Genomic DNA, 17,656 nt, shown 5'->3' with positions numbered 1-17,656 from the left:
CCGAAATTTTGGAGATGTTTAGCTCTACTAAATAACTAACAATTTTATTGCAATGCTTGTGGGTAGACAACATTTTTTCGCTAAGATGCCCGCGCGAGCGTAGTGAGCCACTGCCTGAGCGGCGCAGTGGCGGCACGCAGTGGCGGCGCGCAGCGGCGCGGTGAAGTAGGTACGTTTTGAAAAGGGACAGACGGAAGGACAGACCGCGTGTGGGACAACGCGCAATATATATATAGATGTTTAATTAAACAGGTCGGGACACATGATAATTCGCCCCACCCAACATTCTCCTGCGAAAAGAAAAAAATGGCATTTGTGTGTGTGCGCTCATTAGTAGATGAATGAAGCTGTGCTTCGATGAAAGTCTACTGGTGAAGAAAAACTGCATCAGTTCCATTAAACAGGCACTTTAAGACATGCAACAAAAAGGCAAATGGTTAACATCCTGGTGTCTGACATGAATGATTGTCATGTGTGTGTCATATTATTTTTAGTTGTGCAAAGCAACTGCACAGCCTTTGCTTTAATTTAGATTTAAAACAATTATTGTCCCTCTAGCGTGATCAACTGGCACATCAGCCTCACATTGCAGAGGCTCAGGGTTAGATTCCGTCTCCGGCCTTCCTGTGTGGAATGTGCACATTGTTCTTGTGACTGCATGGGTTTTCTCTGGGTACCCCGGTTTCCTCCTACATTAAAAAAAAAAAAAAAAAAAACATGTATCACAGGTTGATGGAAAAACTCTAATTTGTCCCTAGGTGTGATTGTGAGCGCAAATGTGAGCCTTGCGATTGGCTGGCAACCACTTCAGAGTGTACCGCCTACTGCACATAGACAGCTGGGAGAGGCTCCACCACACCCCGCAACCCTTGTGAGGATAACCAGATTGGAAAATGGATGGATGGATGGATTATCCCTTTAGGGCACCTCTCCTCCATGGTGGAATGGGTGTACTGTACCTGTACCGCTTGTTCACGAAAAAAATGAAAGTGGAGAAATTTGATAAGAATGACAAAAACAGAATAAAGTTTAAAATAAGAGCTTTAATAGCAAGGCAGCAATACATAGATATTGTTAAAAGTAATAAAAATAGCAATCTAATAAACGGAATATTAAATGACAATTCAATAATCGCTTAAAAAAAAAAACATAATTCTACTCACTTCTAGGCAAAGATGGAATCACTCAGAAGGCTAAACTGACAAAAGTCCTGATGATAAGTGTTACAATCCCCGATTTGTTCGAAAGAAAAAGTGAAAACCTTAAAAAAGCAAATTGGTCCATTTTGGAACGATTACCGAGTGATCAGTTCGCCTTGATCTACTACAATCTAATTTTAAGAAGACATTTTGGAACGAGGTGAGACAAGCTGATGATTTGTCTTTCCCTTCTACAACACAAGCGTATTTTCCTAATCTCTCAATCTCTCGTCTACAACAAAATGCAAAAAGGAATGGGATATCTTTTGTCAAAGCATCTACGCACCCTGCTTGATCCAGGAAGTAAGCGAATGGGCATCTAAGAGCAAAAAGAGCCCTGAAGGATAATAGCACATAGTTATATAACCTTTCTGTGTAAATTTTCAGAGAAAGGCAGTTTTTGCGGTAGAAGGCTGTCTTCTCATTTCAGGGGAATCACCATATGTGGGACATATATTTCCTGTTAAATTGGGGAAATTATGAGTCATGTTTTTATCTCTTTCCTGTCAGCCTCCAAGCGTGAGAGCATTTACTTCAAGTTTCAATACAATGCCCTCCGACGCAATACAATCTACTTTTAAACAAGCACATCATGACATTTATATTACATGCAATGATGGGTCTGAATATTTGTAAATCCTATAACCACATGAATCATATTTGTGAGATTACCATTCACGGGCACTCTTTCTTTACTAAATAAAACATAAATAAAGCTGTTTATGTTGGCTACACCAGTTTATATAATATGTAACATGATAGCTGTATAGCAGGAGGGTCCAACCTTTTGATGGAATATCTGATTTTCGATCAACCAACCACCCGCGATTAACCCGTTAACGCACACGCACTCACAAACGCATTGCATGATGAGCAACAGCCATAATGGCCCCTAAGATGAATGAAACAGAAAAATAAACTAGACACAAGAACTTGTGAGTTTGTGAAAAAGAAATCACTGCCTACCTTTGTCGAGACTTGATGCGGAGGCATGGATGATGGAACGCACTTCTGCAGCGTGTTAACGATCGTAGCTCACTGTACCCTTTTTAAAATGCTTCTCTCTGCCCTCCAGATTCCCATACTTTGGCACTGCCCTCAGTGAATTGTACATGAAACAAACTGAATGAGAATAATAAGGACAATAAAGGATATAGTGCAATAGCTCTGACCATGAACAACTTCCAGTGATGCAGGCCATGCACGACCGTAGGTGTAAGGTGACCTGCTTTTTTATCCATCCATCCATCCATCCATCATCTACCACTTATCCGGGGCTGGGTCGTGGGGGCAACAGCTTTAGCAGGGAAGCCCAGACTTCCCTCTCCCTAGCTACTTCGTCCAGCTCTCCCCGGGGGATCCCGAGTCGTTCCCAGGCAAGCTGGGTGACATAGTCTCTCCAGCGTGTCTTGGGTCTTCCTCGGGGTCTCCTCCCGGTGGGGCATGACCGGAACACCTCAACGGGGAGGCGCTGAGGAGGCATCCGAATCAGATGCCCAAGCCACCCCATCATGGGAAAAGCTCTGTCGAAGGTGGGAGTTGAAACTCCTTCTGACAGGGGATTCCGCCAGACGCTCCCAACAAACCCTCACAATACGTTTGGGTCTGCCACGACGGACCGGCATCTTCCCCCACCATCGGAGCCTACTCACCACCAGGTGGTGATCAGTTTACAGCTCCGCCCCTCTCTTCACCCGAGTGTCCAGAACATGCGGCCGCAAATCCGATGATACAACAACAAAGTCGATCATCGAACTGCGGCCTAGGGTGTCCAGGGGCCAAGTGCACATATGGACACCCTTATGTTTGAACAGGGTGTTCGTTATGGACAATCCGTGGCGAGCACAGAAGTCCAATAACAAAACACCACTCGAGTTCTGATCGGGGGGGTCGTTCCTCCCAATCACGCCCCTCCAGGTCTCACTGTCATTGCCCACGTGAGCATTGAAGTCCCTCAGCAGAACAAGGGAGTCCCCAGCAGGAGTACTCTCCAGCACACCCTCCAAGGACTCCAAAAAGGGTGGGTATGCTGAGCTGCTGTTTGGTGCATATACACAAACAACAGTCAGGATCCGTCCACCCACCCGAAGGCGGAGGGAGGCAACCCTCTCGTCTACCGGTGTAAACCCCAATGTACAGGCACTGAGCCGGGGGGCAATGAGTATGCCCACACCTGCTCTGCGCCTCTCACAGTGAGCAACTCCAGAGTGGAAGAGAGTCCAACCCCTCTCGAGAGAACTGGTACCAGAACCGAAGCTGTGTGTGGAGGCAAGTCCGACTATATCCAGTCGGAAATTCTCTGCCTCACACACCAGCTCGGGCTCCTTCCCTGCCAGAGAGGTGACATTCCATGTCCCAAGAGCTAGCTTCTGCAGCTGAGGATCAGACCGCCAGGGTCCCCTGCTGCCCAGCTCACATTGCACCCGACCCCTTTGGCCCCTCTCATGGGTGGTGAGCCCATGGGAAGGGAGACCCACGTAGCCTCTTCGGGCTGTGCCCGGCCGGGCCCCATGGGTGTAGGCCCGGCCACCAGGCGCTTGCCAACGAGCCCCACCTCCAGGCCTGGCTCCAGAGTGGGGCCCCGGTGACCCGCGTCCGGGCAAGGGAAACCTTGGTCCATATATTGTAGTCATCATTGGGGTCTTTGAGCCGTGCTTTGTCTGGCCCCTCACCTAGAACCTGTTTGCCATGGGTGACCCTGCCAGGGGCATAAAGCCCCAGACAACTTAGCTCCTAGGATCATTGGGACACGCAAACCCCTCCACCACAGTAAGGTGACGGCTCACGGGGGGTGCTTTTTTATTTTATTTTATTATTTCAATACTCTTTGTGAAAGTGAGACCGATTGGATGCTAAGGGTGCAGTGTGCACTAACACAAGAATATATCATTAATTACACACACACAGACACGCAAATGTTTTTTCTTTTTTTTTTTTTTTTTGGTGGGGGTGGAGGTTCCCCCGTCACGCCTCGCGATCGACTTGGGACCAGACAGCGAGCTACCGGCCAATTGCGAAGCATATCTGTTATGTTCAATAAAAAAGTCAGCGTGGAGGCTCACTGCCGTTTATTGTCAGTAGCCACCTTTCATATCAACGCTTTCGGCAACTGCCCACTTTACGGCCGTGACGTCACGCCCTCGTAACAAGACCCTGTGGCTGTGGTTACATGCCACATTCCCCCCCTTTTTAAAGTGCAAAAAACATTAATAGCTAACAACTTTAAGGCCAGACCATGGTCAACCTATCTGGGTAAACAGGGTAGACTACCTGTTTACCAGTATAGCCATATGGTTTATTCTGCCACATAACAGACTATGTGCTAACCTAATCCTGAATTAAGAACATAGTCCTTGAGGTACAGGGGCTGCCGCCGAGCCCGAACAGGGCAGAACCTAGGTCCGAGGGTGTCACCCGGTACCCCGGGTTCGGGTGGAATTCCCGGGGCTACCGGAGGGAAATCCCAGTCCCCGGCAGTGTGGCGCGGATCAGCCGCAGCGGCCAGTTCTTGTGCTGACGGTGGGTTGACACGCCTCAGGCGGCTGGCATGCCAACGGGAGCCGTCAGCTAGGCGGAATGTAGTTGGGCCCAGTTGCGCCATTAACTGTTGGGGTGAGGACCAGAAGGATAGGAGCTTGTGGGACTGATGGGGCCAGCGGATACGGACCCAGCCCGACACCTTGAGTGTGTGTCCTCTCACCCTACGCGCTCTGTCGTAGCGATGCTTCATCCGGTGTTGCGTCTTTGCCATCATGTCGCCAACAGAGGGCCCTGCTGTCACGACTCGGACAAGCCGAGTTAAGTCTGGATCCCAAAAACGTAGACGTAAACAAGGTCTCCATAACAAAAATAGGTTTTAATGCTAATAATCGCACCGACAAAGAGGTAACATAAAGCGCTGGTCAAAACAAGGACCGGAGAGAACATAAACGAATAACAAAAAGCGCTTGCACAAAAGGCAAGGGAGAAAATTAAAGAACGCCAATACAAACTAAATCAATGAATCAAAATACACGCGAGCAAAAAGCAAAATCATAAAACCAAAATCGTACTTACCAAAATCAGGGGTACCGAGAGTGCAAAACGCGAAACGTGACGCGGTGAATAGCCAAATAGTCCATGAGCAGCGAGAATAACGATACCAGAAACAATACTCTGACACAGGTGCATAGCAGAAGAGACCTTAAATACAGAGTTTACAAATTACTGATTGGCAGCAGGTGCGTACCGAAGTTCGCTCATGCCACCTGCTGACCAGACCGAAAACAGCATCATGACACCTGCTGCTGGAGGGCCTGGAGGATCTCCCCTCGGAGGCCGTAGTCGATCCATGGGAAGTTGGGTGTGTTCTGCAGGACCATGCTGAATGGGAGACCTTCGGTCAGATGCGCTCTCAGGCCGTTCTTGAGGGTCTGGTTGAACCTTTCTACCCCTCCGTTGGCCTGCGGGTGGCACAGGGCCATCCTGATGTGCTTAATCTCCCTCTCCCCCGTGAAGGCAGTGAAGTCAGCCGAGAGGAACTGGGGCCCGTTGTCCGTGGTAATGGCGTCTAGCACACCCAAGTGGGCAAAACGGAGGAAAGAAAGTCATTGATTTGCTGTGTGGTTACTGACCCCACGGGGAGGACCTCCGGCCACTTGGAGTGGAGGTTGTAGGCCACCAACAGGAACCGCTGGTGATGAGGAGTGCCAGCTCCTCACAGATGTCCACCTGGATGTGGGACCACGGTGTCACTGGCCATTGGAGGGCTGCAAAGGTGGCGTCGGGGGTGGGCCCGTCTTACCGCTGATAAGGCAAGCGGCGCAGTCCTTCACCATCGTTTCAATGTCCCTGTCAATGCCTGGCCACCTCACCAGGCTCCTGCAACGCTGCTTCACTCTCACGATGCCCAGGTGACCGTCGTGTACCATGTTCAGGATGCATGCTCGTAGAGAGCTGGGGATCACCAAGCAGAGCCCCCGGGCGACACAGTCACCGTTCCAGCAGGAAAGGTCGTCTCTGACCTGGCTTGTAGTCTCTCTGACCACCGGCCCAGGCGCAGCGGTTTGTGTCCCGACCCTGTCGTGGCCAGGAGGGGTGTGAGTGCTTGGTGGTCGGTCCGGAGTGTGAAGTGCGCCCATAAAGGTACATATGTGACCGCTCGCACGCCCAGACGCAGGCCAGCACTTCCCTCTCCCCCACCGAATACCTCTGCTCCGTGGGAGTCAGAGATCATGAGGCAAACGCCACGGGACGCTCGGTCCCCCCTGTAGCTGGGACAGGACTGCTCCTCTCACCGTGTTGGATGTGTCACAGGTCACCAGCGTAGGGCTCTGGAGGTTGAAGTGGGCGAGCACTGGAGGGGAGGTGAGTTGCGTCTTCAGCTGGCGGACTGCCGTGGAACACGTTGGTGTCCAGGACCAGGGGCCATCCTGTTTGAGGAGTGCGCGTAGCGGCGCCGTGGTCTCGGAGTAGCGCGGGAGAAAACGCAGGTAGATAGCCGTCATGCCCAGGAATGAGCACAGCTGTGTGGGGCAGGAGGGCTCAGGCAGGCATAAGATGGCTTCCATGTTTGAGTGGAGCGGTCTGAGGCCGTCGGCGTTCATGCAAAACCCCGCAAACTCGATGACGGGCGCGGGGAAAATGTATTTTCCGTCTACCGTGAAGTTGTGGTGGGTGCACCCTGGTGAGGCGGTCGTCGTGTGAGGCTGCTGTCGCGCCGTGCACCACTATGTCATCCAGGTACACGACCACGCCAGGGATGCCAGCGAAGATGGTGATCATTTCCCTCTCCCTACCTTATGGTTTCCTTTCTGAACTCTGACTGTTAATTTCCCCCTTGCTCCTCCGTGAGCCGTCACCTTACCGTGGTGGAGGGGTTTGTGTGTCTCAATGATCCTAGGAGCTAAGTTGTCTGGGGCTTTATGCCCCTGGCAGGGTCACCCAAGGCAAACAGGTTTGAGGTGAGGGGCCAGACAAAGCACGGCTCAAAGACCCCTTATGAAGAGTAAAATATATGGACCAAGGTTTCCCTTGCCCAGACGCGGATCACCGGGGCCCCCCTCTGGAGCCAGGACTGGAGGTGGGGCTCGTTGGCAAGCGCCTCGTGGCCGGGCCTACACCCATGGGGCCCGGCCGGGCACAGCCTGAAGAGGCAACGTGGGTCCCCCTTCCCATGGGCTCACCACCCATGAGAGGGGCCAAAGGGGTCGGGTGCAATGTGAGCTGGGCGGCAGCCAAAGGCGGGGACCCTGGCGGTCCAATCGTCGGCTGCAGAAGCTGGCTCTTGGGACATGGAATGTCACCTCTGTGGCAGGGAAGGAGCCCGAGCTGGTGTGTGAGGCAGAGAATTTCTGACTGGATATAGTCAGACTTGCCTCCACACAGAGCCTGGGTTCTGGTACCAGTTCTCTCGAGAGGGGTTGGACTCTCTTACACTCTGGAGTTGCTCACGGTGAGAGGCGCAGAGCAGGTGTGGGCTCATTGCCCACTCATTGCTCATGGGCTCATGAGTACTCCTGCTGGGGACTCCCTTGTTCTGCTGGGGGACTTCAAGATACATTCACAGTCAGAAAACATGCTCAGCTGGGCCTGAAAATGCATTTAAAACAAATACAACTCAAATTGAGTGTCATGCGTAAACCATAGGTTTTATGCACAAATTTCAACATGCATTTTGTTCAAGTTGACCTCCTGATGCCTAAATGAGCATTAATTTGACCACACAACTCATTCCCATGAAGATACATTTGAACTCAGAAAACGAATCGGCTCGGCCTGAAAATGCATTTAAAGCAATAAAAACTCAAATTGAGTGTCACGCCTAAACCAAAGGACTTATGCACACATTTCAACATGTATTTAGTACAGGCTGACCTACTGAAGCCTAAATGATCACTAATTTGACTTCACAATATATTCCTATGAAGATACATTCAAAGTCAGAAAACGTGCTCAGCTCCGCCTGAAAATGCATTTAAAACAAATAAAACTCAAATTGAGTGTCACACATAAACCAAAGGTTTTATGCACACATTTCAACATGTATTTTGTTCAGGTTGACCTCCTGATGCCTAAATGAGCATTAATTTGACCACACAACTCATTCCTATGAAGATCCATTTTAACTCAGAAAGCGTGCTCGGCTCGGCCTGAAAATGCATTTAAAGCAATAAAAACTCAAATTGAGTGTCACGCCTAAAGCAAAGGTCTTATGCACACACTTCAACATGTATTTTGTTCAGGATGATCCCCTGAAGCCTAAATGAGCATTAATTTGACCACAAAAACTCATTCCTATGAAGATACATTCGAACTCAGAAAATGTGCTCAGCTGGGCCTGAAAATGCATTTAAAATAAATACAACTCAAATTGAGTGTCAGGCCTAAACCAAAGGACTTATGCACACATTTCAACATGTATTTAGTTCAGGATGACCCCCTGAAGCCTAAATGAGCATTAATTTGATCACATAGCTCATTCCTAGGAAGATACATTCAAAGTCAAAAAACATGCTCAGCTCGGCCTGAAAATGCATTTAAAGCAATAAAAATTCAAATTGAGTGTCACGCCTAAACCAAAGGACTTATGCACACATTTCAACATGTATTTAGTTCAGGTTGACCTCCTGACGCCTAAATGACTATTAATTTGAGTACACGACTCATTCCTATGAAGATACATTCAAAGTCAGAAAACGTGCTCAGCTCGGCCTGAAAATGCATTTAAAGCAATAAAAGTCGAATTGAGTGTCACGCCTAAACCAAAGGACTTATGCACACATTTCAACATGTATTTAGTTCGGGATGACCTCCTGAAGCCTAAATGAGCATTAATTTAATCACACAACTCATTCCTATGAAGATACATTCAAAGTCAGAAAACGTGCTCAGCTTGGCCTGAAAATTCATTTAAAGCAATAAAAATTCAAATTGAGTGTCACGCCTAACCCAAAGGACTTATGCAGACATTTCAAAATGTATTTAGTTTGCAGATGACCTCCTGAAGCCTAAATGAGCATTAATTTGACCACACAACTCATTCCTATGAAGATACATTCGAACTCAGAAAATGTGCTCAGCTCGGCCTGAAAATGCATTTAAAATAAATAAAACTCAAATTGAGTGTCACGCCTAAACCAAAGGACTTATGCACATATTTCAACATGTATTTTGTTCAGGATGACCACCTGAAGCCTAAAATACCATTAATTTAATCACACAACTCATTCCCATGAAGATACATTCAAAGTCAGAAAATGTGCTCAGCTCGGCCTGAATATGCATTTAAAATGAATAAAACTCAAATCTAGAGTCACGCGTAAACCAAAGGTTTTATAGACACATTTCAACACGTATTTATTTCAGGTTGACCTCCTGAAGCCTAAATGAGCATTAATTTGAACACACAACTCATTCCTATGAAGATACATTCAAAATCAAAAAACGTGCTCAGCTCGGCCTGAAAATGCATTTAAAGCAATAAAAATTCAAATTGAGTGTAACGCCTAAATCAAATGACTTATGCACACATTTCAACATGAATTTAGTTCAGGATGACCTCCTGAACTCCAAATGAGCATTAATTTGACCACACAACTCATTCCTATGAAGATACATTCGAACTCAGAAAATGTGCTCAGCTCGGCCTGAAAATGCATTTAATATAAATAAAACTCAAATTGAGTGTCACGCCTAAACCAAAGGACTTATGCACACATTTCAACATGAATTTAGTTCATGTTGACCTCCTGACGCCTAAATGACTATTAATTTGACTACACGACTCATTCCTATGAAGATACATTCAAAGTCAGAAAACGTGCTCAGCTCGACCTGAAAATGCATTTAAAGCAATAAAAGTCAAATTGAGTGTCACGCCTAAACCAAAGGACTTATGCACACATTTCAACATGTATTTAGTTCAGGATAACCTCCTGAAGCCTAAATGAGCATTAATTTGATCACACCTCATTCCAATGAAGATACATTCAAAGTCAGAAAACATGCTCAGCTCGGCCTGAAAATGCATTTAAAGCAATAAATCTCAAATTGAGTGTCACGCCTAAACCAAAGGACTTAAGCACACACTTCAACATGTCAAGTCAAGTCAAGTCAAGTCAACAGTATTTATAGAGCACTTTCAAACAGCCATCGCTGCATACAAAGTGCTGTACATGGAGCGATTTAACATATACAATAAACAGTAAGACGAATCAGTAATAAGTAATAAGTAATAAGGCGGTAGAAAGCACCAAGCAGTAAAACCAATAGCAAATCTAAGTCATGCTGAGTCAAACGCCAAAGAATACAAGTGAGTTTTGAGGAGGGATTTAAAGATGGGCAGCGAGGAGGCTTGCCGAATGTTCAGTGGGAGGTCATTCCAGAGAGATGGACCAGCAACAGAAAAGGCTCGATCCCCTCTGAGCCTCAGTTTAGTTCTTGGTACGTCTAGCAAAGACTGGTCCACAGACCTGAGGCGCCGGGCAGGGGTGTAGGGGCGTATGAGCTCAGAGAGGTAAGGTGGCGCGAGATTATTCAGAGATTTGAAAACAAAGAGGAGGATCTTAAAAATAATTCTAAAATGAATGGGGAGCCAGTGAAGGGATGCCAAAGTAGGAGTTATATGCTCCCTCTTACGAGTACCAGTCAAGAGGCGAGCAGCGGCATTCTGTACCAGCTGAAGGCGCTTGATGGAGGACTGGCTGACTCCAAAGTACAGGGCGTTGCAGTAATCGAGCCGGGATGTGACAAAGGCATGAATTACTGTCTCAAAGTGTTCATGTGAGAGGAAAGGTTTTATTTTGGCCAGCTGTCTAAGGTGAAAGAAGCTGGATTTAACAACGGCACCAATTTGCCGATCGAGTTTGAAATCACTGTCCAGTTTAAGTCCCAAGTTTGAGACCGTTGATTTCAGATAAGGAGATAGGGGGCCCAAGTCTACAGGATGGAATGTACAAGGTCCACTGGGGCCAAACAATATCACCTCTGTCTTCTTTTCGTTGAACTTCAAGAAATTTTGTGCCATCCAGGTTTTGATTTCTTCCAGACAGGATAGGAGTGGCCTTAATGAGAAGGTGTCTTTCTTGCTCAGTGGGACATAGATCTGGCAGTCATCTGCATAGCAGTGGAAAGGAATACCATGTTTCCTTAAGATGGAACCCAATGGGAGCAGATACAGCGAGAACAGCAGAGGCCCCAGAATTGAGCCCTGTGGAACACCACATGACAGGGGAGCAGTGCGTGATTCAGAGCAGCCAAGGCTGACACAAAAGGTCCTGTCAGCTAGATAGGACCTAAACCAATCAAGAACACTCCCGCCAATGCCCACCAAGTGCTGCAAACGAGTCAGCAGAATACTGTGATCCACTGTATCAAATGCTGCAGTTAAGTCCAATAAAACCAGACACACGTGGTCTCCAGAGTCATTTGCCAGGAGGATGTCATTAGAAACGCGTAACAGGGCTGACTCCGTGCTATGCATCGTCTTGAAACCTGACTGGAAGACCTCCAAGATGTTATGTTCATCCAAGGAGTGTGTAACATGTATTTTGTTCAGGATGATCCCCTGAAGCCTAAATGAAAATTAATTTGACCACACGACTCATTCCTATGAAGATACATTCAAAGTCAGAAAACGTGCTCAGCTCGACCTGAAAATGCATTTAAAGCAATAAAAGTCAAATTGAGTGTCACACATAAACCAAAGGTTTTATGCACACATTTGAACATGCATTTTGTTCAGGATGACCTCCTGAAGCCTAAATGACAATTAATTTATCACACATCTCATTTCTATGAAGATACATTCACAGTCAGAAAACGTGCTCAGCTCGGCCCGAAAATGCATTTAAAGCAATAAAACTCAAATTGAGTGTCACGCCTAAACCAAAGGACTTATGCACACATTTCAAAATGTATTTAGTTTGCAGATGACCTCCTGTAGCCTAAATGAGCATTAATTTGACCACAGAACTCATTCCTATGAAGATACATTAAAACTCAGAAAACGTGCTCAGCTCGGCCTGAAAATGCATTTATTTTGTTTGTTTGTTTGTTTATTGAACATAAAACATATACAGTAATAATTTGACAGAAAATATGGTTAGATAAAAAAGTAAAAAGAAAGAAATAAGTCTTCATTCAACACAGTTATGTTCAAGGGAGTAGGATGAAGTAAAAAAACTTATCTAGTCCTATCCCGTTATGTGTTTATAGCTACTAAATCATTTTTATATCAATCAGAAAAGAAAAAGTAAGTAAGAAGAAGTCTCCATTAAGGCTCATACTTTACCCTTAACCGTGATATTTTCACAACTTTTGGTTTGTATCGGGATGATATACATCCTCACCCTGGCACTGGCATATATACAGTATATATATATATATATATATATATATATATATATACACAGTGGAGGGCAAAAGTAAAATAGAAAACACACAATACTAATTGTGTTTTAATTATCCATCCATCCATTTTGTGATCCGCTTTAACCTCACAAGGTCGCCAGTTGGGGGGTGCTGGAGTCTATCCCAGCAGTCTTCGGGCAGTTGGCGGGGGACACCCTGAACCGGTTGCAAGCCAATTTCAAGGCACAGAGGAACGAACAACCATCCGCACTCACACCCAGGGACAATTTGGAGTGTTTAATCAATCTGCCATTCATGTTTTTGGAATGTCGGAGGAAACCGGAGTACCTGGAGATTTTGCACATGTAAAATTGGATCGATTAACACTGTGTGGATACTATATAGCATAGGTGTCAAAGTCAAGGGCCCAGATCTCACCTGCCACATTATTTTATGCGGCCCGTGAAAGCAAATCAAACATGGCAACATCCATGATGATTGCTAAAATATATACCAACATTTAAAATTCTCATATGTAATAAATAAAAGAGATACTGTAAGCATTTTGTTGTGATTTTTCATTTGCAATTTCCCTTGCTGTTTGCAAGAACTTTTTGTTACCCTCATTCTTATCCTGGTAATTTTGTTATCAGCGTTTTATGTTGTACTTTATTGGTCGTGTGACCTTATTTTGTAACTAAAGCATTTTTATAATACAATTTGGTATACGTATGAGGGATCCGCTCCTATTCCGGATTAGTCAGGCACCCAAATCGGCTGAAAGTAGACGTCTCATACGCAGCGAAGTTTAATTCCCATCAATGCCAGCATGTGTCACAACCCCCCACCTGTAAAACAAACATGAAAAGAATAATGATTAAATACAAGAAAACAATCAAGTTTCATATCTTGTTTGAAATATCATCTCGGTAGAGATGATATTGCTGTCCACTTAAGACTACATGGAGGCAATTTGGAGTTTGTGTAACTTGGATATACAAATGATAAAATTCAATTTAATCTGTGCTGTCCATACAATATGCTCTAATGCTCCCACGAGTACAAATATAAGATGATCCCTTATTACCGAATGAGACGCATATGCCCATCTATGTGCCATAAACTATTGGGGAATGGCACATAGTATGTTCTTCTAGCCACAGTCTGGCTCCATCTCTGGGCTGCAGCAGCTGGCTCAATACGGTTGAGGATTTCTCAAACTCTTTTTCTTTGTACTACAATACCATCAGCACGCAGGTATGCCCTCATCATCTGCAACAGGTTCATAAAACAACACAATAAAGAAAGTACACTTTCACAATGAATATAATGATATATACATGAAGGGACAAGAGTATGTAGCAGAACACTTGCTTCCGAGCCTGATCTGGGAAATTGGCTGTGCAATCTTCTGACATGCTCCTCCAGGTCAACATCATGAATGGGAGTAAATCTATTTCTGGCTGAAATCTGAAAAAACTTCATTTTTTATGCAGGTATGAAGAGGAACAACCCAACATCCCCGTGATGGCTCTCACTGTAAAGCCCTGAGTGGGGAGCAGTTCAATTTGATCCCTTGTAATGTCAAGTGCTGGTCTTCCTCGTCTACCTAAAGTATGGAAATAAAAGGATTAAGGAATTCAAGCAAATGAATCACTACGTGTTTTTTATATACTGTATACAGTACAGGCATATAGACACAGATGTACATAAAAGTATATGCAGCTTCAAAACCACGAGCAGCTATTTCCTCTAACCATTTTACTCAAGAAAAAAATAATTCAAACTTATAATTGAATAACTAAAAGATCACTAGTTATTGCTTAAAAGTGTATAGCCATCGCGTTACTTAATAGTCTACTGATTTGCAGGAAAACCACTGGTATAAAACGACGTTTGACAGGGTGATAGAAGATAAGCCACAGCAAGTCGTCAGTAAAACCCATGTGTAGTTCGAATAAAAATACATACAAAAAAGCAATGACAAAAAAATGGTAGCCATTTTACCTGTGTGCAAACGATGTGCCACATGGGAACAAACACGCCCACCATTAGGAGCGGGTCCCGCAATGATGACAGATCGGAGAGCTATTAGACTTTGAATCAAATTTTGAATAGTATCAGCGCTAAACTGGTCACTAACTCTTCTTAAATTAGCAATTGAAATGTTTATCGCGCGTGCTTCACTTTCACCGGCAGACCCTTGACGACAGGCACTCTCTATTGCCCTGCACCTTCGCCGAATACGTCTCGGGACGCTGTCCGCCATTGTTGTTCTAAAAAACTAAGTGGGCACAGAATTTTCAAAATCATGAGCCCTGACTGGTGGGATGATACTATTTTGAAACGTACAGCCAATAGTATTGCATGTAATGCAAGTACAGTGTAATGTCACTAGCACTACAAGTGGGCACATTTATGGCCTTACATGTTCACTAGTAAGCATCAAAATGATCTTACTAGTGAACTAGTGGGCACATTTATGGCCTTACATGTTCACTAGTAAGCGTCTAAATGATCTTACTAGTGAACTAGTGGGCGTTTTGAAGGCTTACATGTCAACTAGTAAGTCTCAAAATAATCTTACTAGTGAACTAGTGGGCGTTTTGTGGCTTACATGTTCACTAGTAAGCGTCAAAATGACCTTACTAGTGAACTAGTGAGCGTTTTGTGGATTACATGTTCACTAGTAAGCCTCAAAATGATCTTACTAGTGAACTAGTGGGCGTTTTGTGGCTTACATGTTCACTAGTAAGCGTCAAAATGACCTTACTAGTGAACTAGTGAGCGTTTTGTGGCTTACATGTTCACTAGTAAGCGTCAAAATGATCTTACTAGTGAACTAGTGGGCGTTTTGTGGCTTACATGTTCACTAGTAAGCCTCAAAATGATCTTACTAGTGAACTAGTGGGCGTTTTGTGGCTTACATGTCAACTAGTAAGCCTCAAAATGATCTTACTAGTGAACTCGTGGGCGTTTTGTGGCTTACATGTTCACTAGTAAGCCTCAAAATGATCTTACTAGTGAACTAGTGGGCGTTTTGTGGCTTACATGTCAACTAGTAAGCCTCAAAATGATCTTACTAGTGAACTAGTGGGCGTTTTGTGGCTTACATGTTCACTAGTAAGCGGCAAAATGACCTTACTAATGAACTAGTGAGCGTTTTGTAGCTTGCATGTTCACTAGTAAGCGTCAAAATGACCTTACTAGTGAACTAGTGAGCGTTTTGTGGCTTACATGTCAACTAGTAAGCCTCAAAATGATCTTACTAGTGAACTCGTGGGCGTTTTGCAGCTTACACGTCAACTAGTAAGCCTCAAAATGATCTTACTAGTGAACTAGTGGGCGTTTTGTGGCTTACATGTTCACTAGTAAGCGTCAAAATGACCTTACTAGTGAACTAGTGAGCGTTTTGTGGCTTACATGTTCACTAGTAAGCGTCAAAATGACCTTACTAGTGAACTAGTGAGCGTTTTGTGGCTTACATGTTCACTAGTAAGCCTCAAAATGATCTTACTAGTGAACTAGTGGGCGTTTTGTGGCTTACATGTCAACTTGTAAGCCTCAAAATGATCTTACTAGTGAACTAGTAGGCACATTTATGGCCTTACATGTTACAGAGGCCAGGAAGCTTGAGGGTTCTGCGCAGTATCCTTGCTGTTCCCAGCACTGCACATTTCTGGACTGAGATGTCCGATGTTGTTCCCGGGATCTGTTGCAACCACTCATCTAGTTTGGGGGTCACTGCCCCGAGTGCTCCGACCACCACAGGCACGACTGTCGCCTTTACCTTCCAGGCTCTCTCCAGCTCCTCTCTGAGCCCTCGGGATTTCTCGAGTTTCTCATGTTCCTTCTTCCTGATGTTACCATCACTTGGGACCGCTACATCCACTACAACGGCTTTCCTCTGCCCTTTATCTATGATCATGATATCTGGTTGGTTCGCCATTAACATCTTGTCAGTCTGGATCTGGAAGTCCCACAGGATCTTCGCTCTGTTATTCTCCACCACCTTCGGAGGTGTTTCCCATTTTGACCTTGGGGTTTCCAGTCCATACTCCGCACAGATGTTTCGGTAGACGATGCCAGCCACCTGGTTATGGCGTTCCATGTAGGCTTTCCCTGCAAGCATCTTACACCCTGCAGTTATGTGTTGGATCGTCTCAGGTGCCTCTTTGCACAACCTACACCTTGGGTCTTGTCTGGTGTGGTATATCTAGGCCTCAATGGCTCTGGTGCTCAGGATCGACGTAATGGGCACCCCTGCTCTAGGTCAATAATTGTTGTTTTTCTCCATTAGCATGGCTTTCTATGTTTTTACTTGCTCCACGAGTCGAATTAGTTATTCCTGCTGAGATGTTAGTTTTGTCAACTCACTCGACATAAATAAAGTTTCGATATTTTTTAACTCTCCTAGATTGCCATATGTCTGTCCTGTACATAATGTTCTGCTCGGAATTCTTTCTTCCCCAATCAGTGAAATAAAAAAAATAATCTGTTTCGTTCTAACTTCCTCCTCGGCTCTCTCACCGCTCGATCCTCGCTGCTATCTCCATTCATCCGTTTCGGTTTCCAAGTTCTCCCCCTTTGCCTCTCTTCTGTTGATGGAGTACTTAATTTCCACAGTAAAACACGTTATTGGTCAGTGTTTGTTTGGGAAAGCGCTTGTTCTTTCTCTACCGCTGGATGACACAACTACCACTACAATTACAATTTCCACTACCTAAAATAAGAACAGGTATTTGATCAAGCAAAATGTTCTAACAGTTACAATGAAGACACACCAACAACACCTTGGTCAAAAAAGGCTAATTTCACACTTGTTTTATCGTTGATATTTGGAAATTGATCATCTGAACGGAGGGCAAAGATAGATAAATGAACCATTTTAGATGGACGTGCAAGAGTTATTCCAGTATTTGAACTAATATTAACTGATCACTTTTACAAACACTACAGTTACACTTTGTCTCTGGGCAAATGTAATTTGCAGCAAGTACATGTTTTTGTATTTTGTGCATAGATTAAATTCGAAAAATGACTGTAACGCTTGGAGAAAAAAAGCGACAGGGCGGAGCCCCGCCCATTATGTAATAGACTCTTAAATCCTGAGGGTGGCAGTAAAT

This window comes from Hippocampus zosterae, chromosome 17 (genome assembly GCF_025434085.1).
Source record: "Hippocampus zosterae strain Florida chromosome 17, ASM2543408v3, whole genome shotgun sequence".
NCBI lineage: Eukaryota > Metazoa > Chordata > Actinopteri > Syngnathiformes > Syngnathidae > Hippocampus > Hippocampus zosterae.
Note: the sequence above shows the minus strand (reverse complement) of the source record.